This window comes from Ursus americanus, chromosome 19 (assembly GCF_024610735.1).
Source record: "Ursus americanus isolate L20-20 chromosome 19, mUrsAme1.1.p, whole genome shotgun sequence".
NCBI classification, from domain to species: domain Eukaryota; kingdom Metazoa; phylum Chordata; class Mammalia; order Carnivora; family Ursidae; genus Ursus; species Ursus americanus.
In genome coordinates, this window is record NC_142145.1 from 56,728,939 (window position 1) to 56,752,815 (window position 23,877).

General features: G+C 45.3%; 1 long non-coding RNA gene across 1 annotated transcript; it reads left to right on the forward strand.

Annotated features, from left to right (window-relative positions):
- The first annotated feature begins 832 nt into the window (after window positions 1-832).
- LOC123789918 (uncharacterized) lies at window positions 833-5,723 on the forward strand. The gene is made up of 3 exons (XR_006778950.2): window positions 833-1,004; window positions 1,991-3,093; window positions 4,488-5,723. It is a non-coding gene; the product is annotated as an uncharacterized LOC123789918 (long non-coding RNA).
- Window positions 5,724-23,877: the final 18,154 nt, after the last annotated feature.

Here is a 23,877-nt window from a genome sequence, read left to right on the forward strand (position 1 = left end):
CAGGCAATAGGCTAGATCCTCGGCGGGGGAGTGACGTGGAATGTAGAAGCTTCGTCCATGTTCTGAAGAAACTCACAGCTTTGTAGATAAGTGCCTCTACCCACACAGGTGCATCTACACACCCACACATATAAATACCGGGGAACCAACTGCCAAGTGCCCTGAGGCAAGTACGCCTCACCAGTCCCAGGTGGCCGACCCTTCCATTCATCAGATCCAGACAGCAGGATCCAGAGGAAAATGGACATTTCTCTTTGAGAACAAAGAAACCTTTCCTGGAAGTCTGCCAAGCTTCCTTCCTGTCATATTTTCTGGGCCCTAACTTCAGTACGTGTCCACCCTGGCAGGAGGAATGGAATCACTGTGACAGGCTAAGATTAGATTTATTCCCGTGAGTTCCTTCTCTTAGGGATGGGTCCCTGAACAAAATCAGGGTTGTGTGGGCAAGGACCTGGGGTGGTGGAATGGAGGTTGGATAGGCAATCACTGTCCTGAAAAATTCCCATTCTCTGAATCCGAATGGGCTTCTCTAGTCCCCGTGCGGCGTTCATTCCTTTGTTACAGCACTCAGTGTGTAGAGTGTGATAATGTGTTTGCTCAAGGGCTTCATTTCCTGTGAGGGGTTGGGTACCAACAACACACTTTTCTCTGTTAATTGCAAGCTCTCTGAAGGGGTTGGACATGCTTTATTCATCTTATCTTTGAAAGCTCGACACCCAGCCCAATTCCTGCCATACAAAGAGCCTAGTAAATATTTGTGGGACTGGATATGCATTTATTCAAGCACTACTCAATTCACATCTTCTTTCTTGATTTATTCTTTCAGAGACTACACCTGTTGGTTTGGCTTGCAGCTGGAATTGGAGAGGAAATTTATTTCCATGAATGGAGAAGTGTCAGAGTGAGCAGGCACGTGGCACCTGAAGCCTGGGAACAGGCTCGCGAGAATAACGTCGAGGCGAAATGACTGTCAGAGACTTTAGAAGATCAAACACCAACCAAACGTAAGGAAGTTACATGGTGCTATTAGTGCAGAAGCTTCCAAATAGATGCAAGAATGAAAGCCTTCAAGAAGCTGATGTGATTGGCACTTGGAATAGGTCTCTATTAATTCACTTGGACCATAAAAGCAATCTTATCTAGAACCTTCCATTTACAGCCCTTGTTATTTTCTCCCTTTATTTTCACCTCTTCTCTTCTGCCTGGCTTCCTAACTCTCTTCTGCCTGACTCCGGTACATATGCAGCTTCTCAGCTGCATTGTTTATGGGGTGTCAGATGCCTACATATCGAGAACTCTTCCTGTCTCTGGGAATTAGATGTGAAAAGACAGAAAACAGGGCACAAGACCACGTACACCTTGGCTCCGAGTTAGATCATCTGAAAGCTATGTTCCTGGACTTCGTTATCTTAGCTTCCCACAGAAAAGCATCCTACAAATTGAGATTGAATATCATGTCGAGGGCAGCTGACACAGAAATGTACTTGTGAAGAACAAACCTGGGTATTCTGCAAAAGCATAGTGGAGGACTTTATCGTGTTACCCAAAGTCCTTTTTATAAGAATCTCTAAGGCTTTTGCTTTTCTGAGTGAACATTATATTTACGGTGACAAGTATATCCCATACAATGGCAGGGGACTCAGGACCAAGTCTAGCCCCCGATGGCAGCATCTGTCACATCCTGGTGACTGGTGGCATTCATTTATTTGTTCTTTTCAACCAGTTTTGATTCTGGTTTTATTATTTACTTTTCTGTGGTATATTGTAGTTCATTATCTAAGTTGCCTCAAATGTTTATGGATATATACGCATGCATTTTTTCCTACTTACATACTCATCTACCTACCTGCTTATCTACCTATTTACTTATCTACCTACCTAGGCAGGACCTGTCTTCCTAGCTATGCATGTGGTACCTATCTCCATCAACCTGGGCGTCCTTAAAGTAACTGAGCTGTTTTTCTTTTCCTTCTTTGGCCTGATTATTTAGGCATTTCCTACAAATAATATGGAGGAAGCAGAGACAGATGTGCAATGCAGCTTGACTGGGGGGCAGGAGTCCTTGGGCTGGTTCCAGCTTTGCCTCCTGCTAAATGTCGCATCCTTGGTAAGTCACATATCCTCTAGGTGTTTCAGTTTGGTCATCTTTAAAATGGGATAATTATATCCACTTTGCCTATTGAACAGAGGACATACGTGTTTTGGTATGTTGACATATATAAGGTGGGAGGGAAGGTGGTTTATGAGGATGAAGCCCTTGGCCAGTGGCCTGGGCAGCTCAGCTGGCATCCTCAGGGTATAATTAGAGGGACTTGAAGGTCATCTAAATGCTTCCCTCCATTAACCCTAACATTTCCACTTTTAGATTTGTTTTTCAGGATCCCATAGGAAATGTGTGTATTTTATGGGTTATTGACTGAATGAAGTCAGATTTCTATTTAGCTTTAGCTCTGTTCCATTTTTGCTAAAACTTTTGAAGAAAATGAATTACGTCTTATTAAGTTTAGACTGCTGCTAGCTTGGATATGGTTTGTAAATTAGAATATCTTTTCAGAACATAATGTCACGGTAGGAATTTTCAGGGGAGCATATCTTCTGTGTCTGTTCTGTGTGGTCCACAGTTCACTGGTCTACGTCAGCACAGATCTGGTCACCTTTTAATGCTTCAGGGCATGTGGCCTTTTAGGAGAGAAATAGGGATCTCAGGTGAGAGCCCTGGGCCTGGGATCACTGCTGTGGACCTCGAAGGCAAGAGGAGCTGGTGCCAATATGTCGATGCTCATGCCACCTGCTGTGTCGTGAGTAATACAGTCCTTTGTTTCTGACCCAGGAGCTCATGTCTCCTGCCAGCATCCATAAAGTAGAATCAGGCTAATCTGTTTGTGTGTAAGTGGCATAAAGTCATATCTTAGACCTGACATCTAGCTTCCTGAATCCTGGGCGGAGCTCCTTCCACAGGAACGCCTTCTGTAAATACCTCGACCCAAGGAGAAGGAAAAGTAGTCACAAAGCTCATCTGGTGATATGACTGGATCTGCTCCACGTTCCTTCCTTTTGATTTTCTGGGCCTGGGCCTCTGTTAGCAAGCCTTCGGTAGGTATCAATGGTGGGTAGTTGACTGGCTCATTGGTAAATAGAGATCCCTAGAGGCCAGTGGAGGCCAGCCAGTGGAAGTGATAAGGAGGGAGCTGGGAAGAAGAGGGAGAAGGGGAGACAGAGGATCATTTGGCAAAGACATTTACTGTCCCTTTACCATTTTCTGTACCTGTCACACCATGACAAAAGGAATGAGGGTGGTGAAGTTGCTCTGCTGAGACAGCAGCATCCTTGAGGATCTAGGGAATGGGGGACGGACGGCAGGGCTGGTGGCCTGTGGGGGGCACCGTGTGAGAGAGGAGGACTGCTGGAAGGAGAGCTCACTTGGGGAGAGATCCCACTGTGCGGTCAGGTAGAAGAGGGGAAGCGAGGCCAGGGCAGTGTCATGATCTCACCCAGAAAATATTGAAGTTCATTTTCACCTTGCTGACTAGTGCCCTTGTAAGAATCCTAAAGAAATCTTAGCCAGTGCGGAGAGCTCTAACCAGAAGTGAGTGTTCCAGGCCCTTTAAGCCTGATGAGCCTCCTCACACATGGTCCACAGAACGTGAGGCCAGCTCTCCCCAAGAAGTCTGAAATGATAGCAGGTGTTTTTCAAAATAACTTTCCCTTTATTGACTAAAGTAGATAGGCCTCTGTCATAAAAACTTTAATTGCTCATCAAATATTTGGCTAAAATTGAGTCATTTTCTTTCAGGGGAAGTTAGCATTCTTAAATCACTAGCAAATGAGAGGTTTGTAAAAAATTTACCAAAGCACTCTTTGTGTGTATACACAATGGTTAATGGTCAATAAATAGATACTTTATTGCCTGGAGGTTCTGTCTAATGTTTAATTTTTAAAAACGGTACCACTTATATGAGGTCCCTAATGTAGTCCAACTCCTAGAAATAGAAAGTAGAGTGGTGGTTACCGGGGGTGTTGAGGAGGGGAGAGTGGTGAGTTCTTAAATTGGTAGAGTTGCAGTTTTGCAAGACGAAAAAGTTTTGAAGCTCCGTTGTCCAATACTGCGAATATACTTTCCACTCATTTATGCTATGTGTTTTGTGTTTTTTATCTTAATCAAAAAATTGTGGAGGACATCAATGTAGAATGAACACAGTACTGATTTTATAGTTTTAACTGCCCTGGTTGATTTAAATTCATATGTTCATGCTGTGGGAAGAGGCAAAGTTTAGAAAAGGGAAAACTGCTTTTTCACTGAATTTTAGAGAATTCCGCAGGCTATTAAGTAGCGGTTAGTTGAATGTCTGCTCCACCTATGGAGGTGTATATATATATCACACGAGCACACGCGTGGATGAAATTTGAATACACTTCACATTTCACTAAAATCATTGCATATTTTCTTGTGTGAAAGGAAATCATATCAATGCTTATTCATTTTTCAGCCATCGTAAAAGATCACTAATTAAGGAAGACACTTCTGGGCTTACATTCAAAAGGAATGAAAGCAGGGTCCTGAAGAGATCGTTCTAAACCCATGTTCACAGCGGCATTATTGATAAGCAGCACAAGTGTCCATCGACAGAGGAATGGATAAGCAAATGTGGTCTATATATCCTTGGAATATTATTCAGCCTTAAAAAGGAAGGGAATTCTGAGACAGGCTAAAACATAGATGAACTTTGAAGACATTCTGCTAAGTGAAATAAGCCAGTCACAAAAACCCAAATACTATATGACTCCATCTCGTGTGCATGAGATGCCTGTCGTGGTCAAATTCAGAGAGACAGAAGTAGAATGGTGGTTGCCAGGTACTTGTGGGGGCGATGGGTGGGGGGAATGGGGAGTCATTGTTTAATGGAGGTAGAGTTCCAGTTTTGCCAGATGGAAAGTGTTCTGGAGAGTGAAGGGGGTGATGGGTACCCAACAATGTGAATGCACCAAACGCCGCTCAGCTGCACACTCAAAAATGGTTGTTGTGAATTTTATATTCTGTGTATTTTACCACAATTAAAAGAATAATGATAAATGCTGCCAAAAAAAATCACAAGTTAAGGAAGAACCTCATCCACGTGAGAATTCGTTTCCGCCAGCCACCAGTCCAAACACACAGGACGCTCTTCCCAGCACTTCACAGGCCAAACCAACAGGATCTAACATGATCAAAATATGTAAGCTGTGTCTCACTCTCTTCTTTCTGACACCGTGGCCCTCTTGTCCGATGAACTGGAAAGTGGTTGAAATAAACAAGACCTGCCTCCTGCCCCATTTGGTATTCTTTCCACATTCTGAAGCATTTGCAGTTTTCCGTTGTGCACATGTGTGAGGAAGATTTTCTAGTATCAAAGATATTTTTCTCATTAAATAAAGCCTTTGATCCAGCCATAAATAATCATCTCTGAGTGAGATGTTCAAATGTTTCATTTGTAAAAATTGGTGATTCTTAAGTGAGACCATCACCATATTGACGTAAGATGTCTGTTTAGCTCTGCCCGTGAGCCTCGCCAGGATAAACATGACAGCTGGACATTGGCCTGCTCCCACCCAGGTGCACGTCACCCATGGTACTAGCGCCTGCTGACAGACGGTTGTGTGACGGGTAAGCTGTGCAGTGAGAACACTTACCTTCTCCCACCAGCACAGAATCCTGTGTTACTTTGTATGCAAAATTCCTGCCCAGAAAAGACCAGTGTGGGCAGTTAAGTCTACTGGCAAAGCCATGATGGTTGGAGTCCATATTTAAAAACAACAACAAATAAAAACAAACAACAAACCTGAGTTTCCCTGATCAGCATTTACTCATAGGTATTTAGTTGAATTAAAGGAAGCAAAGGATGAATTTAATCCAAGTAACAAAGAAACGAATGTAGCTTAATCCAGAGTAGAGTAGAGCATGGCATTATAGAAACAAAGTACCGTGTCAAGGCACTGCAGCCTTGAGTCCCCTCCTTGGTGTTAAGATTTCAACTGCTTTGTTAATTCTGAATGAATAGTTAACCAAAATGGAAAAATCGGGGAATATTAGGAGCTCTGTCTATCTCTACATTGAGTTGTTTTGATCCTCTTGATTGTTGACTTCCATCCTGTCCTCACGGCATCACCGTCTCTTGGATGTTTGGAAGCTCTGTGGGGATGCAAGTCTTCCCTTCCTCTTGCTGCCAGAGCACACTGGCACAATCCAAAGAGGAAGATTCTCTGATCGTCATCATCCCCGTCTTACAGATGAGGAAATAGAAACTTAAAGAAGTAATGTGCTCCAAGTCACGCACGGAGAAAGAGGTAGCCCTGGGACTGACCCCAGGGAGAGAGATGCAGTAGCCCAAGCCTATATCCTGTGTGCTGAGTTGCCTTATGTCACTGGGAAGTTGACTCCCTATTTCTTCCAGCCTCACTCAACACGGGCCTTGTGTGGTTGCTTCTCATATTAGAGAACCCCCGTGCTGCACTCAGAGATGTGTGGGCACAGAGAGTGGGGTCTCCTGTGAGGCTGAGAAAGTAGGAATGCAGAGAGCCTCGGGCTTGGAGAGATCATCTGGATATAGCTGAAAAAACATCCTGGTTTGGTTTTTCAGTCTGTTCTGCCTGTGGTACTGACAGACTTCTTGCTGGCATATTCGGTATCTTAGGATGCAAGCTAGTTCTGGAACATGGAGTTGGGTGGCCTCAGGCATGTGCCACTAGAACCCCAACTCTGTTCTCTGACAACCTCTCTTCCTTGTGAGTTGGAAGGGTTTTCTCTTTCAACTCCTAAATGTGAATGGGTAAGAGAACTAATTGCCCACTTTTAGGAGCAAGGGGAGCTACCTTGTTGTTGTCAGGGGTCCTGAGCCCTCCCAGGAGAGTAGTGTTCTGCCCTCCCTACTAGAGCAGGACACGCCCCCTCACCCTGTCCAGGACTTAGTAGACACCCTTACACTTATGCCAGTGAAAACGGTAATGACCACATCATGAATTTGGCAATGCAACTTGAATACTTGATCGAAGCAAATCCTTGCTAAAATGTTTCTGCTTCATTCCAAACCTCCAGAATTACTTCTTTACACTCTCCTTTTCTCATTATCCTCTATTTTTAGGCTCTTTAACCACATAGTCTTTGGAATACACCTTCTTGACCACTCTCCGAGGGCACTGTTTGCAGTGAGTTTCTGTATTTTTCAGATCTGTTCTTTTTAATGTGTGTGCATTTTCTAGGTTCTGTTGTCCACTCCACTCTTTTCTCTAAAACATGTGCTTATTAGAAGAAAGTGTCAAATGACAATCTACATAGGGCATTGTGTGATGTGCTAGAATATTCCTTAGTTATGTTCCAGGTTTTCAGCTGTTGACATTCAGTATCATCTTCTCCTTCTCTGTCTTTTTCCCTGGGGCTTAGTTATTAGCTATCCATTCACCTCTGGATACTGAAATTTGAACAGATGCATTTTCTTCACAAATAGTCCATTTGGTCCTGACTGGAGTGTCATCAACCGTTCAGTTGACTCAGACAGTCCCTTCCTCCCTGGAGAGCCTTGGACTCGTCTCCGTCCACTGGAGCCGTTTTCTTCTCCCAAGACAGTTGTCTTGAGTCTGTTCATTATCAATGCAAACACTTGGCTGAAATTTATCTTAATCTCTTTCCTTCTTTTTTTGAAGTTCTTACCCATTTTCTAATCACTTCCTGCTTCCAACCACAGTTTCTCTTTCATGGTCTCTTCAAACATAGTTCTCTAAACTTCAAGTGGTTTAGATTGAACTTAGCCAGAATGAGCTGGGGCTCTGGAATGTGCAATGTTAGGATACCCAGCACCTCCCATTGGCTTACAGTTGACTTGAACTTTGAGTCCCAAATCCCCCGGGGACACATAAGCGGGACACTTCTGCCTCATTCCTACTTGTTTCTCTGCCCACACCCTCCTCCTTCCCGTTTGGCATGTTTGCCATGGAGATACAACAGCCTTCATGACTTTGAGCCCACATCTTCCGTGAGAGGGATGACAGGTGAATTGGGTGAGGGGGAGTGAGAGGAGAATTAGAGAGGGAAAGTGGCTCATTGATGCCCACGGATTTCCTTCACAGATTTATGGCTGATTCCCTCTCACATTAGGCTGATGGCACGTGTGTGGGATATCCTGCTGCCCCCTTCTCCCCAGAACCTCAGAGGGTTTCTGACACATACCTGAAAGTGTTTAATGGGAATAAAGCTTTTCATCCACTGATGGCAAACACTGGGGAGAAGTATATGTGGATTATAGCAGTGTTAAGGTGTGAACACACCTGTGCAAATCCCATAAGCTATGAAAGGGAGAGCCGGAAGGATAGAAGAGAGAATCCTAAGGTTGTGTCATGGAGAAGAAAAGAAGACACAGAGGAGGGGGTCCAGGATGTTGCCAATTCTGCATCTGTGTCACAGTCTTGTACAACTAGGGACACCAGCTATACCATGAAATTTGGGGCAGTTTGCTTACATTAGGTAGGAGATGAGGTCATGACATTCCTAGCATAGGCCTTGCAATGGTCTGAATGTTGTGTGTCCTCTCAAAATTTCTGTGTTGAAATTCTAATCCCCAGTGTGATGGTATCAGCAGGTGGGGCTTTGGGGAGGAGATTAGGCCGTGAGGGTGGAACCTTCATGAGTGGGATTGGTGCCTTTATAAGGAGACCTCAGAGAGCTCTCATCATCTCATGATGTCCAGAGACATCACGTCCTTTCACTTGCCAAGAAGTAGGAGACCTGGAAGAGGGCCCTTACGAGAACTGGACCATGCTGGCACCCTGCTTTCGGACTTCCAGCCTCCAGAACTGTGAGAAATAAATTTCTGCTGTTTGAGCCACCAGCCTATGGGCCTTTGTGGTAGCCACCCAGGGCGACCAAGAGAGGCCCTGTGATTTACCAGGAGCCCTCCAGTTTGGGGAATGTTCCCAGTGGCTTTCCTTGAAGTGGGAGGAGAAAAATGATGAGTTTGATTTTCTATTACTGATAAATAGAAATGGAAATAGATCTGAATCTTTGGCATTTTAAAATGAACGTTCTATTTCTGCAAGCAATGTCATAAATATGAATGGGTCACCCCCTTCACAATGAGGTGAGGACTTGCTTTAAGTTCCTCCTCTCTCAACGCCCAGGGTTTTAATCCAGGCTCTGCTGCCTCCCAGTTGGGTGGCCTGGTGCAAATTGCTAAGTCTCTCTCTGCCCAAAGCAGAATCAGCTACACAACATGCAGGGCCCAGTGCAAAAGGAGAATGTGGGGGTAAATTGGTATGAGAGCATTCCACCACGCATGGGGCCCGCGTGACCACACAGGTTGTCCCGCAGGAAGCTGGCCCCGGTACTCGTTTCCCCATGTCGATGAGGATACTGATAACAGCTCCCTCTGAGGTTGTCGTGTGAATCCAGCGTGCTATTGCTAACACAGAGCTCAGCGTGGATATTAGTATCACTCACAGGTGTGACACACGGGTTCAGAGAAAGAGCCCCGTACTGGGGTCAGTCCGCCGCAGGCTTAGCCGGCCTGGACCAGGCTTGTGGCAGCTCGGGCAAGTGTCTTCAAGCCTTTAGTGCCTCACCTTGTGAGATGGAGACTGTGATGCTTGCCCCGCGTCCCTCACAGAGTTGTTCTGAGGGAAGTGCCATGTGCTGACCGAGTGCCAAATCATGGCCACTTGGCTTCAGCACCAGTATCCCAGGACCTGGGGGGGTTGCTCACTGCATTTGCTGGGCTCTTAGGCAACTCATGCACCCGACTTCATTTAATCTCCCCACTAGATGCACAAGGTGGACAGCATCACTTCCATTTTGCAGATGCCAAAGCTGTACTTTGAGAAGTCCCTGGTGGTAGCTCTGGGGTTACAACTGGGGCCAGATTGTTTTACTTTTGAAAGCCCGTGCGTTCCTCTGCGCCAGCGGTCCTTGATGGTCGGGATGCGTCAGAATCACGGACACCCCCCCCCCAGGTTTCTGATTCAGTAGGTGGGTTGGCCCAAGGGCATGTATTTCTAACAAGTTCCCAGGGGATGCTCGTTGCTGGTCCAGGGACCACACTTGGAGAACGACTGTCCCAGACCAGTGTTCTCAGTCTGGTATGGATATCGGAGTCACTTGGAGACCTTGGGAAATGCTGATGCCAGGGTCCTCACCCCCAGAGATTCTGAGGTAACTGGTCTGGGGTGCGGTGGGGAATTGGGGTTTAGAAAAACTCCCCAGACTGTTCCGTGTGCAGCCTGTGGTGAGGCCTATTGCTCTGTGCCACGTTGTCTCCCGACATCCAGAGATGAAATGAAGCAACGTGTGTCCAATGGCTTTGAGAACCAACGCAGGCGTTATGTCTCCGATCTAGAGAGGAACAGCGACTCCAGAACTCCACCGGTGTAGAACCCAAACCAGACAGTCACATGCATGCTTGAGCCCTTATACAAGGTTAAGACAAAATCACCACCAAAGAAAATGAATAACAGGTGTCTGAAACATGCTGGGGCTTTAAAAGTGTTTTTCATCTCTGACTTTGAGAAAAAATATTAGCTGGAACCAGATAAGAGGCAACTCCCAAGGCCAGCTGGTGCCCTTGTCCTAAGGTGCCCGGCGCAAGCAGAAGGAGGTATCGGGCCTGCAGGCCTCCTGTATGCAGACATCCTCCCGCCGGGAGTTCTGAGTTCAGTCTATTCCTTCCCATAGGAAAATGCTAGCTATGCGTCCGTGCATGTGATCCCGTGTTGCTGGGAAACAGACTGTGGGGAAAGTGTTTAAGGAGTGTTAGTCCTGCTAACGTAGGGATGTCTACATTTGGGGACAGAGTTGCCAGATTTAGGAAAAAACAAACTCCCTTAATAAGACAGAATGAAACAAACCAAACTCCCCCGGACCAAATGCCTAGTCACATTTGAATTCCAGATAAACGATGAAAAAGTTTTTACTATCAGTCTGTCCCATGAAACATTGTACTTATTCTAAACAAGTATTTGCTGTGTATGTGCATTCCAGTTTCTGTGGGCATCGTGTGTTTCCTCTGGGAGCTCTGCCTGGGAGGACTTTATTTTTGTCAAGGTGTCCCCATGCTCCAGAGTGTGTTTCTTAAATCACCCCCCTGAGTAGATAGAGAAGGTATTACTCACGAAGAAACATTCTGGGGAGCTAAGTTATCTGTTAGCAAGATGGAGAGACCAGGTCTAGAGCTTGGTTCTCTTGAGTTGTAGTTTTGTGTTTTTTCCTCTTCCGCTAAACTTGGTCGGGAAAAACAGTCCCAGGTGCTGAGCCCTGGGCTGAAGGGCATGCAGTTAGTTCTGTGTCTTAGCTTTACTTCCTTTTGGGGATCACTGACTTCCTAAAGAGAACGCATGCAGTTGGAATCAGAGTTACCATGCTGCGGAGGGGACTGGTTTTGTCGGGGGTAGGGGGGTAGCCGACACCCCCCTTGGAACCCTTCCAGGGCCTCTACTGTTAGCCGCTTGGGGGCAGCAGAGGGCAGCAGATGTCGTGAGCTGGGGGGCCTCTGGGCAGAGGGAGGGGGGTGCCTGCAGCTCCAGGGAGCAGGACAGGGCCACGTGGTCCGGCTGTGAGGTTCGGCCTCAGAGTGGCCTAGTGAGTCACCATTCTGAGCCTGGAGTTTAGTGAAAGGATGCAGGATCCTGGCCCACAAGGTGGTGGGGGGGTTGGTATCTCTGCTCTGGCCAGATGGACCTCAGAGCAGAGGGGCCAGGGGCGATGCTATCCCAGTGTTTGGGGAACATTAAATGTTCCGTGAATGCTCAGCCTGGGGTGGGTCGTGTTTGGTAGGGGTTAGGGAGGCAAAGAGTTACTTTCACAGCTCCACCAAAGGAGAAATACACTTAGGTTCCTTCCTGTTTTGTTCGGCTCCAGTTCTATACCTGACTATTCTTTCACGTACAGAATTGCTCGTCAGAAACCAAGGCTGTGTTTTGTTCGAAGGGCCTGAGACCAGATACTAGTTCAGCTAGGGTGAGAAAGCGCCTTCCGTAGTATGGATTCTCAGCAGTAAATCTATTTGTGTACAATTGTGGGAAATCAGACCCCCTCGAGCCTGCTGCCTAGACCGGTCTTCGGTGTTCGGGCTTGTACATGGGCCTGCAGGTATGTTTAATGCTGGAAAGCCCAGGGAGGCTCACGACTAACGTTGATACAGCCTCTCCAAGCGGTTACTGAGTGAAGAAGACAGTGTGTGTGTGTGTGCACGTGCGTGTGTGGCATACACACATACTTACGGTGTGTGTAGTTTCTACATGGCAACAAACTCTGGTCGAGTTTTGACGCTCGTACTCTCCCACAGATATTTTCTTCCTGATCCTGTCCTCTAATCATGAACTCGGTGGGTCGGATCCTGAAGAGCCTCATCTGATCACTGACCATTTTTGCTCTACATCTTCCCTGTGTCCTTCTGCTTTTACACTGGGTTCTCAGGCACCGCAGGCTCTTCACGGCCGGCCATCTTCAGTGAGACTCAGGGGAGGGGCCGGCTTACCCTTCAATCCTTCCCCTGAGGCCTGAAACTCACACCCTCGTCAAGCGTGAAAGGCTAACGGGACACAGAGGGTTAGGTCTGAGGTGGGGATGAGGACGGCCCCCTGCTCCAGGTGCCATACAGCAGACCCAAGAACCCATATTTGTGTGGCGAGTTGCCATTTACACTTTTCCTCCATTACCTCATTTAATCCCAGAACCAGAGCAATAAAGGCGTGTGGTCCTAGCACATTCCTCCATGGACAGCCCGAAAGAAAATGACTCTGAAGTAGATAGTGAGAATCATTTTGGCCACCTCATTTCCACAACTGAATTGAGATTTCTGTGCCTGCTGCTGGTGCCACGCGGTGGGGGGATCAGCAGATCTAATCAGCAGGTGCAGAGAACTTTGCTATGTTACTGGTTCTTTTGAAAAAATACAAATAAGTAATTAAAAATCATCCCTTTGGGTATGGCTATGTTCTGTCTACACACATGGACAGTTTCTTTAAAAGAACGATTTTCTTTTCCTTACCATTCATCAGTCAGTTGAATCCTACAATTTTATATTATGGAGAAATAATGGATTTTGTGGCCAAGATAGGAAATACATGTAATCAAAGAAAAAAATCAAAGCAAAGCCCCGTGCATTCCCCAAACCGGTACTTTGCTCTATGCACACTCAAACACACACGCGCCACCCCGTTTCGTTTTACAGAACTGAAATCCTTCTGCACACAGTGCTTTGCACCCCCTTTCCCCCTTTAGTGATGCAGGATGAGCATTTTTTCGTCCTGGGATTTTCTTCTACACGTCATGGCCACGGTTGTATACTCTTCCACTGCGGCTGAAGATTTCCTTGCCACCCTGTTGTTGGACATCTCATATCTTGAATGTCCAGAGTGGAAAAGAATGAGCCCAGTCCCGGAAAGGGCCAGATCTTTTGTTCCGAGGCAGGGGCTGCCCCGAGTTTCCATGGGGCTGTGCAGGGGCACTCTGCACACGGGGAGGGGGGCGCTCACACGAGGGGCCATGGAGGAAGAGGCCTGCGCGCGCCTCCTTGGCCAAGCCTGTTCCTGGGGAGCCCCGGTGTCAGCTTTCTCCCCTGCTGTTTGGCTCTGCGAAGCGTGTTTGCCTGAGTGTGACCTACAAGCTGACGGTATGAATTCATGTTACCCCCACTCCGATGACTATCTGATGGGAAATTAGGAGGGGAAAAAAGATGTGCTACTTGCCGGCGGAGCCCTGCGCCGCGGGAGGGGGGAGAAGTCGGAGGAAGAGATAAAGTTACATCCCTCCGGCATTAGGCGCTGGTGGTTTGGAGCACATGCCTTTGATAATCGGGGTTAGTATCCCTTTCATGTCCCTGAACACAGAATGAGGCTGCCTCAAAGGGGCTGTTTCAGAAGAAAATTGTTGAACAGGCTTGACCGGGTGGAACAATGCAGACAGGGGCAGGGTTGGAGGGTGGGTCAAGCAGGGGAGCGGGGGAGCAGGCCTCCTCCGTGCTGCCCCTGCCGCCCCTGGACCCCCGGCCGCCCCCTCCCCAGAGACCAGCAGCATAGGAGGAAGCACGAGTTGCTCAGTGAAGCCCAAATGGCCCAGCATTTGGACTGCTGCACTCTCAGATTTTTTTTTCCTTTCCCTAATCTTGACTTTTTCTTATGTTAATCTACTAGTAGATACTGGTCCTTTTACAGACACACTTGGGCGTCCAACACAAACATGTGAAAGAACAGCTCTTTGTTCACTTGCCTTCAGGAATCCGGCTCCGTGAGTACCCCAGAAACGGAAGGGCTTTATAGTGATTCGCTGTTTTCTGGGCTGGAGCTTCCAGGGCCCAGTGACCGGCTGAGATTTGACTTTGTGCACGTGCGCTGGGCTTTCAGCTGAGATCACCCAGGCAAGCCCCGCCACTGTCCTCCTGGGCTCTCGACCGCTAGCGTTATTTGATCTTAAATGGGCTTTGCTTCTCTTTTAATGTTTACATTTTAAATGATGTGAAGTGAAGAAAACGCTACTAAGAATTCCTGTATGAGAATGAACACACCTGACGTGTTTGAAACACTTGACACCCAGAAGGAAGACGCCAGGCAGCCCTTTCAGTTGTTTCCACGAAGGAGGGGAGACGGGACAGGGATCCTACTGCAGAACTCCTGACCGTCGTTGAGAACGAGCAGAAGCTTGGTGCGAAGCATCTCTGGTCGCTACCAAAGGTTCAAAGCCATCTGGCGAAGTTGCATGAAGATTGCGTTTTCTCCCTTCTGCCCCTCAAATGTTTTCCTTGTCGTGGTTTCTCTTCTGTTAGATTTCATTGGTCTTGTTCACTCTTCCACTTTTCTCCCCAGACTTTATTATATATTGAATATATTTTTTTTAAATTAAAGTAGAGTTGACCTATAATGTTACATTAGTTTCAAGTGTACAACATAGCGATTTCACAACTCTCTACGTGATGCAGGGCTCACCACAAGTGTGGCTACCGTCCACCTGTCACCACACAACACGATTACACTATCATTGACTGTATTCCCCTGACTTCTTCATTCCATAGCCAGAAGCCTGTATCTCCCTCTCCCCTTCACCCACGCTGCCCACAGCCCCCATCCTCGGACAGTCACCAGTTTGTTCTTTGTATTTATGGGTCTATTTCTGCTTTTGTTTATTTGTTTGTTTGTTTTGGACTTGGCATGTAAGTGAAATCATATGGTATTTGTCTTTCTCTGACTTATTTCACTTAACATAATACTTTGTAGGTCCAACCACATTGTCTCAAGTGACAAGATCTCATCCTTTTATATGTCAGAGTAATATTCCAACACACACACACACACACACGTGTGTGTGTGTGTATATATATATATATATATATATATATATATATATAATATATATATTTATATGCCACATCTTCTTTATCCATTCATCTGCTGACAAACACTTGCATTGCTTCCATATCTTGGCTACTGTAAATAACTGAACTACAACAGCCAGGCAGAAAGCTCATCTGTAGAAAGGATGTGAGCTGCATTTCAGGTGTGGGGCCTAAGTAGCTAGCAGGGGCAGGACAGCATGCTGCAAGCCCTTAGGATGGGGACTAGCCTTCATAGGCAGTATTGCCTGCCCTGGTCTGTGTAATGGACAAATCACCCTGTGGGAGGAAGGTGGACTGGTCAATTTAGATGTATCCTTTTTTTTTTTATTTAAGACATATACTTTTTATTTGGATAGAAGAGCTGACCTGTTTTTTGGAGGTGGTGTTAGAGAGTTACGGAGGGCCAGTGTGGGAAGTACATTTGGGGGGTGCAGAGAATTTTGTCTGTTTTGATTCATACTTTAAAATCATGGGTAACAAATATCTAAATTGGACACTTGTCAAGTATAACCTAGGCCTCAGCCACGGCCGGTGAACTACTTTACTGAGAACTAATCTAGTCAAAATGTTTATGAGCCATCTCCAAGTCAGCCAGCACGAGCCATCCGAAGTGGGGACGATTTTATCATCCCCTGTAAGACGTCAGCCCTTGGTGACTCTGCGTGCAGAGCTGGTCCTGGGCGCTTGCATCCCCGCGGGCCTGCCCCGCTGTCTCACCCTGTCAGGCTCCTTGCTGGGCGCTGGCTCGTGAAGTCCGGTCTGCCTTGTGTTCTTGGGCCTCGCACCACGTGTGCATTCATCATGGGCTGAATGACTGAAGCCGGCCCCTGTGCTGTCTTCCTCTCCTCTCTCTGGTTGCTTCTTTTCAGATGCTTTCCACGCCTCCTACCCTCTGTCACAGGTCTTTCTCCAGGACCCAACCTTGTATGCCTTTCTCTCTCTCTCTCTCTCTTTTAAAAAATGCATTCTCATGCCATTCCTGTGATTCCAGCAATTTCCTTCATGCAAGTTTGTCCTGGAGGCACCTGGAGAGGATCTGCAGTTTATGTCACCTCTGTGGCCGTGTGGCCCTGAGTCTATGTAGTGCTGGTACCTGCCTGGGTAGAGAGGGTGTGAAAATGAGCTGGCCGATAGCGGGGCTTTATCTTGGCTGGTGGTTTTACCTAAAGTGCAGTGAGCAGGGAACGGTATGCCCGGGGAGAGGATGGCCCAACTGCCCCACCTCCCCTGTGTCCAGCCGATGGCTGCTCCCTGGGACAATCAGATGTAGATCTGAATAAGTATGTGTGGCAATGGCAACGCGAATTCATGCACTTTTGTTACGACTGAAACTCTTGCCCTGGGAGGAGGAAATAAAATAGGGAGGTCCCACGTAAATTGTTGGTATTTGAAGCCCTGTCATTTAGCTTCTCCATACCAGTGGCATCAGACAGGGTACTTCGGTTCTGAGTGTAGTTCACAGATATTGTACATGACCTGACCTCTGGATGGTGCAGGGCAGTGACGTGATCAGCAGTAAAAGGAAGAAGAAAGACTTGAAAAAATCCAAAATGTGTAAATAGAGACTCCATGAGTAAGTCATGGTTAAAGATTCGATTTTAAGTTGTTAGGCTGTTACGGTCCCTAAAAACCCCACATTCTCTGTCCAGGGCATAGCCACATTGGGTTGAGTTCAATAAATGGTTATTGAGAGTAGCACATGTATACACAAGTCATTGAATGCAGGGGATGCGTAAGGTCCTATGCTAAGAGCTGGTGCTTGGGTAGAAAAGTAATTAAGGCAAATCCACTTCTCCCAAGAAGCTCACAGCCTGGCTGGGGAGGCCAACACGGTAACAGGCAATTTGCAAAAAGAAAGCTAAGTGCCTGCACTTTATGCTCAGGAACATAGAATCATGGAGAAGGGACCCTGAACTTAGCCTTGGTGGCAGGGAAGGCTCCCTGGGGGAGAAGGTGTCCTAGGGATTTGTAAGAATGGTGTTTCTCTATGTCAGCATATCATCACTTATTTCCTTCTTGAGCCTCTTAAAAGATGATGGAAAGGGAGCTTTGGTGGTCTTGTGCCAAATCTGGTTCGGCAGGCTGAAATCAGGAATAGTAAACAAAACTTTTTTCTGGATTGTCTAACATAGTGGATACCTTGGACAAGCTTCTTACTCCCGCTCACCCAGCTTTAGTTTGCCTTCCTGTAGGTGTTGGCATCGGGGAAGTCTGGGAGCCCGTGGGCAGCCTGAGCTGGGTTGATGGAAGAGCTCCACATTGCCCTTCTGGTCAGTGGGCAGGTGCTGCGCATGCGTGCTGATGCTTGGAGGTGCTCCAGCCTGGACAGGTGTGACATGGTGGCATGCTGGGCAGGAAATTGCCTTGTTTCTCAGGGGCTAGAAATGAAGTGAGCTGTGAGCTGATGCCTGGAGTGAGCTGTGCTAATTTACTGAAAAATTAGTTGAAATCAAATATTCATCATTTACTCAACCAGGAGTGGAACCAATGTTATTAAAAAAAATATATCCAACCAACTAGGAGAACAAAAATCTCTAACCCTAAACCCCAGTGTATCAGTTTGAAACCAAAATGATTTATCTTCAATTTATTGAAGTAGAAAAGATGAAGGGACCGGCGTCTATTTAATTTAGCTGCTTACCATTTTGCTTGACTTTCTGGCAGCCCAGAGGATAAGCAATAAGAGGATGAGAGGTAAAATAGAAGAACCTCCTTACAAATGTTAGTGGTGAGACCCAGCCCAACTTTTCCCACTCAGCCAGCAAGAGGGTACATGTCATCTGCCCCCAGAGATAGGGTGTTTGGTGGTGCCAGCAGTCGAGAGCACCTGACTCCCGAAGGCAGGTGGAGGCTGTCCTTGCTCCCTCTCTCCTCCCATTTTGGTGCTCAGTTGTTTCCTCATCTATAAGATGGATATGATAATATGTGGCCTGCATGCTTCATAGTGTTCTTGTGATGGTCAATTGGGATCACGTTAATTATTCACTTTCCCATTTTTCCTCCCCAGAAGTACAAACATTCCAGTAAGAATAAAGATGATATTTGGTTTCTTAAAAACTTAACATGACAGGTACTTGTAAGTTTCAGGTCAAGAGCACCTGGTAATTGAATACAGGCCACCAACCACTCATTCCAGAGCTATTTAATGTGCATCCATGAGGTGCCAGGACTGTGCTCTGCATGCTGGGCAGAACCATGAACAAAGCAGACACATCCTTGTGCCCCACCAATTCAGGACCACTGAGCAAGTAATTGCAAGATGCTGTGAAATGCTGTAAAAGGAGAGGGACTGGTGCCATGTGAGTGTGTGGGGTGAGCGATGGCAGGCCTGGAAAGTCTTCCCAGAAGCAAAGCTTCAGCTGGGATCTAAGGTGGACATAAGAGTTAATTAACCAGATGAAGGAAGGAGAGAATGGCATTGGGGGGTCTCAGTAAAAACATCTACAGGTTTTGTCAGTGCAATGCCAGACTTTTAGATGGTGGGTTGCTCTGACTTTTTACTTGATTTTAAAAAAAGTGCTGACACTTAGCTTTCTATACACATGATCCAGGGAGCCACCCCAATAATCAACCATATAGACCTCCAAGCTTGGGGCAGAGTTTAGCTGGTCACATTACCACCTAAGTGGTGACACTCCCAGAGTGACATGGATGTCTGTCTACACCTGGGGTGGGGCTCCAAGTGACGCAGAAGGAATGCCGATGCTGTCCACACTGAGGGCTTCATGTGTGTGCCATTCACTTGTGGAGAAATGGGAAGACTTCCTTTCCAGGGGCTGGTCACGGCCATTGTTCTGGCTTGGGACAAGACTCTGAAGTTCTTGTCCTAAGCCCTGTAAGATGAAAGAAGATTGACAAAAGAGGTTTTTTCTTCAGCACAAAGCGGGGTGTGTGTGTATGTGTGTGTGTGTGTGTGTGTGTGTGTGTGTCAAAATGTGACAATTTGTAACCAAAAACCTAGTGAAGATACATGCTCCTTTATCCCCAGCTGAATTCGGGGTGTTGTCTGTTATTGCCACTTGCAAATATGGTGACTTTCACATCAGCTTGGGAATAAGGTTTCTGGGGACATGGGACTCCCAGTGCCCAAACTGGGGTAGTCCCAGCAAACCCACTTACAGAGTTATCAGGGCAGGGGAATTGTGTTTTCGAGGCTAGGAAAGCACAAGGTGTGGGAGTAGTTCTGCTATTCCCCAAATATTTCTGCCAATGTTTTCATGAAACAAAGGTCCATGTGCTTAGAGAGACCCATATGCTGCTCTCTGGCATACCAGCTCATACGCTCAAAATAAGCAAAGTGACTTTAAAAATAAGAACTAGGATGATCGGTAGGGGAAGAAAGGGATAAAGAAAGGGGGGGGGTAATCAGAAGGGGGAATGAAGCATGAGAGACTATGGACTCTGAGAAATAAACTGAGGACTTCAGAGGGGAGGGGGGGTGGGGGAATGGGATAGACTGGTGATGGGTAGTAAGGAGGGCACGTATTGCATGGTGCACTGGGTGTTATACGCAACTAATGAATCATCGAACTTTACGTCAGAAACCAGGGATGTACTGTATGGTGACTAACATAATATAATAAAAAATCATTAAAAAAAATAAAAATAAAAATGAACCTAAATGAAACACCCCTGGAGAAGGAGAAATGACACAAAATATGGTGCATCTCTTTATAAGAGGATGGGCCTAGGCACGCGTGGGGTGTCGGCCTCAACTCTGTACACACTGTTGTAATCCACAATCTGTATAGATCAATGGACAGCAGTGCTATTGAGGACATGGGAGCCCTTAGGACTATCTTCCTTCAGTGGTCCCATTTCACACCATAAATATATATAGAAAGATATCTATATTTCTTGTTATATTTCTGAAAAGTTCTTAAAGGTTTTCTATAAGTTGTAAAATTTTGTTACATTTAAAACAAGTTATTCGGGGCGCCTGGGTGGCACAGCGGTTAAGCGTCTGCCTTCGGCTCAGGGCGTGATCCCGGCGATCTGGGATCGAGCCCCACATCAGGCTCTTCTGCTATGAGCCTGCTTCTTCCTCTCCCACTCCCCCTGCTTGTGTTCCCTCTCTCGCTGGCTGTCTCTATCTCTGTCGAATAAATAAATAAAATCTTTAAAAAAAATAAAATAAAACAAGTTATTCGTTTTGTTTTTGTGACTTTGAGTTTACTGTACTCGTATATTCTTATGTAAGAGTAGAGTTGATTTCCAGTTGACTAACTGACTTCATATTGTATTTTATAGACTTGTGCTATCCAATACAGTAGCCACTAATTCTGTGCCGCTGTTTAAATCTAAATTAATTAAAATTAAATAAAATAGAGTGACATCAGTGAAAATGGTTCAGTAAGGCCTACTGAAAATTCTTTCCTCCATAGAATCAACTGGCAAAAATAGTATGAATCAACTTTTTCAGAACTCTGGAAATGAACCAAAGGCTTGCAGCAACCCAAGGAGTGTTCAAGAAAAATAGCTGAATCTCCATAACAATAGTGAGCTTTATGATCTTTTAACTTGCACTATTCCTACCACCACATCCCCCGCCCCCACTCCATTGTAGCCTTGAAAATAGATAGCCTGGGGTGCGTGGGTGGCTCAGTTGCTAAGCATCTACCTTTGGCTGGGCTTGATCCCAGGGTCCTGGAGCCCTGCATCGTGGGGCTCCCTGCTCAGTGGGGAGCCTGCTTTTCCCTCTCCCCCTGCCTGCTGCTCCCCCTGCTTGTGCTCTCTCTCTGTCAAATAAATAGATAAGATCTTAAAAGAAAAAAAAGAAAAGAAAACAGCCTGTGATTATGGTGAAAACCAGCAGTCTGGCAGTCACTAAAGGGGGCAGAATGGGATTGGAGCTCCTTCAAAGCGCCATTTCCAGAGAACTGTCATTATTTAAACCACCAGCTTGTTCCCTGGAAGACCCCATCTTTTTTTTAATGATTTTATTTATTTATTTGAGAGAGAGAGTGAGCTAGAAAGAGAGAAGGAACAGGGGGAGGGGCTGAGGGAGAAGCACACTTCCCGCTGAACAGGGAACCTGACACGGTGCTCAATCTGGACACAGGACTTGATCCCAGAACTCTGGAATCATGACCTGAGCTGCAGGCAGATACTTAACTGACTGAGCCACCCAGGTGCCCCCAGAAGACCCCATTCTTAGGGCTGTCTTTATTTAACCTGACATGGAGCTTGCCAGGTGCGAGCAGCCTTTTCCCCAGGGATGTTTGTCAAAAACAGTGAGAGGCAATTGTTGAATATCTCAGCTGCCTGGATAACAGTTGGGGCTAACAAAAGGTTAACCAAAGGGATTAAAAGATAAATCTGAAAAATGGGAAGTCCATGTGGAAATTTGAAAAGTTCCTGGGACTACAGAAAGCCATATTCATGCATATGTAGATTTGTATGACTGCTTAGGGATCTATACATCTCAGGAAAGACTTGTTAAGACCACAAACTCTCATCTTTGACTACTTTGGGGCTCTGTGCAAGGGGTAAGTGAAGGATAAGCCAAAGGTACAAACTGCTTGACGGCACGCAGAGCTCCTGGCAAAGACTTGGAAGACTTATGGATTCCAGGCACTTAAAGAAATCTCTTTCTGATCATTAGCTGACTACAAAGCTGACCAGCAAGGACTTCAGTGGCCACACACAACCAAACTTACAGAATTAGTCCAGGAAAGTCATTAAAAAACAACAATAGCAATGAACAACAACAACAAAATTCTGGAAAGGGGGTAGAATCTGATGTATTGGGTTTCCACATTACATATTATTTAAAATATAATATAAACATTATATTACATATAATATTATTTTAACAAAAATTATGAGACATGTAAAAAAACAAAATACAACCTATAGAAAGGAAAAAAAGTAATCAATAGGAACTGTCCCCAAGGAAGCCCATACATTGGACTTACTAGACAAATACTTTAGGTCAATTATTTTAAATATGCATAAAGAGCTAAAGGAAACCATGAGAATAATGTCTCACCAAATAGATATTATTAACAAAGAGATAGAAACTATAAGGAAGAACCAATAGAAATTATGGAGTTGAAAAGTACAACTGAAATGGAACATTCACTAGAAGGTTTCTACAGGAAATTGGAGTAAATAGAAGGAAGAATTACTCAACTTGAAGGTAAGTCAATTGATATTATCCAGTCTTGAAAAGCAGAAAGAAAAAAGAATGAAGAAAAATTGACATACCCTGAGACTTGATGAAAACCATCAGATGGACCAACAGAAACATACTAGAAGTCCCAGAATAGTGGAGTGGATAGAGAGAGAGAGAGAGAGAGAGAGGGGAATATTTGAGGGACTAATGACTGAAAACTCCCCAATTTGGATGAAAAATATTAATATCCAAGACACTCAATGAACCCCAATTAAGATACACTCAGAGAGCCATACCTGGACACAGAATTTTAAAAGGGTTGATAACCAAATACAAGAGAGAATCTTCAAAACACCAAGACAGAATCAACACATAACTACAAGAGATACTTAAAATGAAGAGCTTTCACATATTACCTTTTTTTTTCTTTTTTTTTTTTTGTGGTGGAAACAATTAAGTGGATGGCATATTTGAAGTGCTGAGAGAAAAACACTGTCAGCCAAGAATTCTATATCTAGTAAGGAGAAATCAAGACATTCCCAGATAAATAAAAACAGAGAGACTTTGTCCTCACATATGTGCTCTACAAAACACGAGAAGGAGTCCCTCAGGCTGAGATGGAAGGGCACTAGGCAGGAAGTCAGTCACACGAAGGCAAAAACCACCAGAAGGGCAACTACCAAGGTAAATATAAAAGGTGGTGTAAATACACTTTTCTTTGTAACTCCTTTTTTCCACCCTGCTATCTGACTTAAAAGACAACTGCATAAAACCATAATTATAAATCTGTGTTGATGGACATACCAAGTATAAAGATCTAATTTGCATGACAATAACACAAATGAGGGAGGAGGGGCCAGGGCTACATGGGTGTAACGTTTTGGTATACTATTGAAATTAGGTTGGTACTAACCTGAAGTGGGTTGTTACACATTCAAATATTAGTTGTAATCTCTGGGGCAACCACTAAGAAAATAAGCAAAAAAACCATAGTGACAGAAATGATGGGATTTAAAATGGCACTGTCCCTTGTGCCTATTACCCAGCACAAAGCAGCTCCACAATATTTTCCCAAACACCCACCCTGGTGTCATGACTTCCTTATCCTTTGGAACAAGAAGCTCCTGCAGAATGGACTCTGAGTTGTGGGTAGTTTAGTCTTTTCCAAGCCATATTCATTAATTATCTAACTAAACAAATAATTAGACAAACACATCCATATGTTCACTTATGTAAATATGCTTAAAAATAAAGTATGTACACATTTTGAATAAATACATATATACACATATTTAAATATTTTATTTTAAAGAAGTTCAAAATTCCCCTCTACTCTCATTCTCATTTTCTATAGTTTCTCTCCAAAGGGCAATAACTCTCAACCATTTCTTGCAGATCCTCCTAGAGAATTTTAAT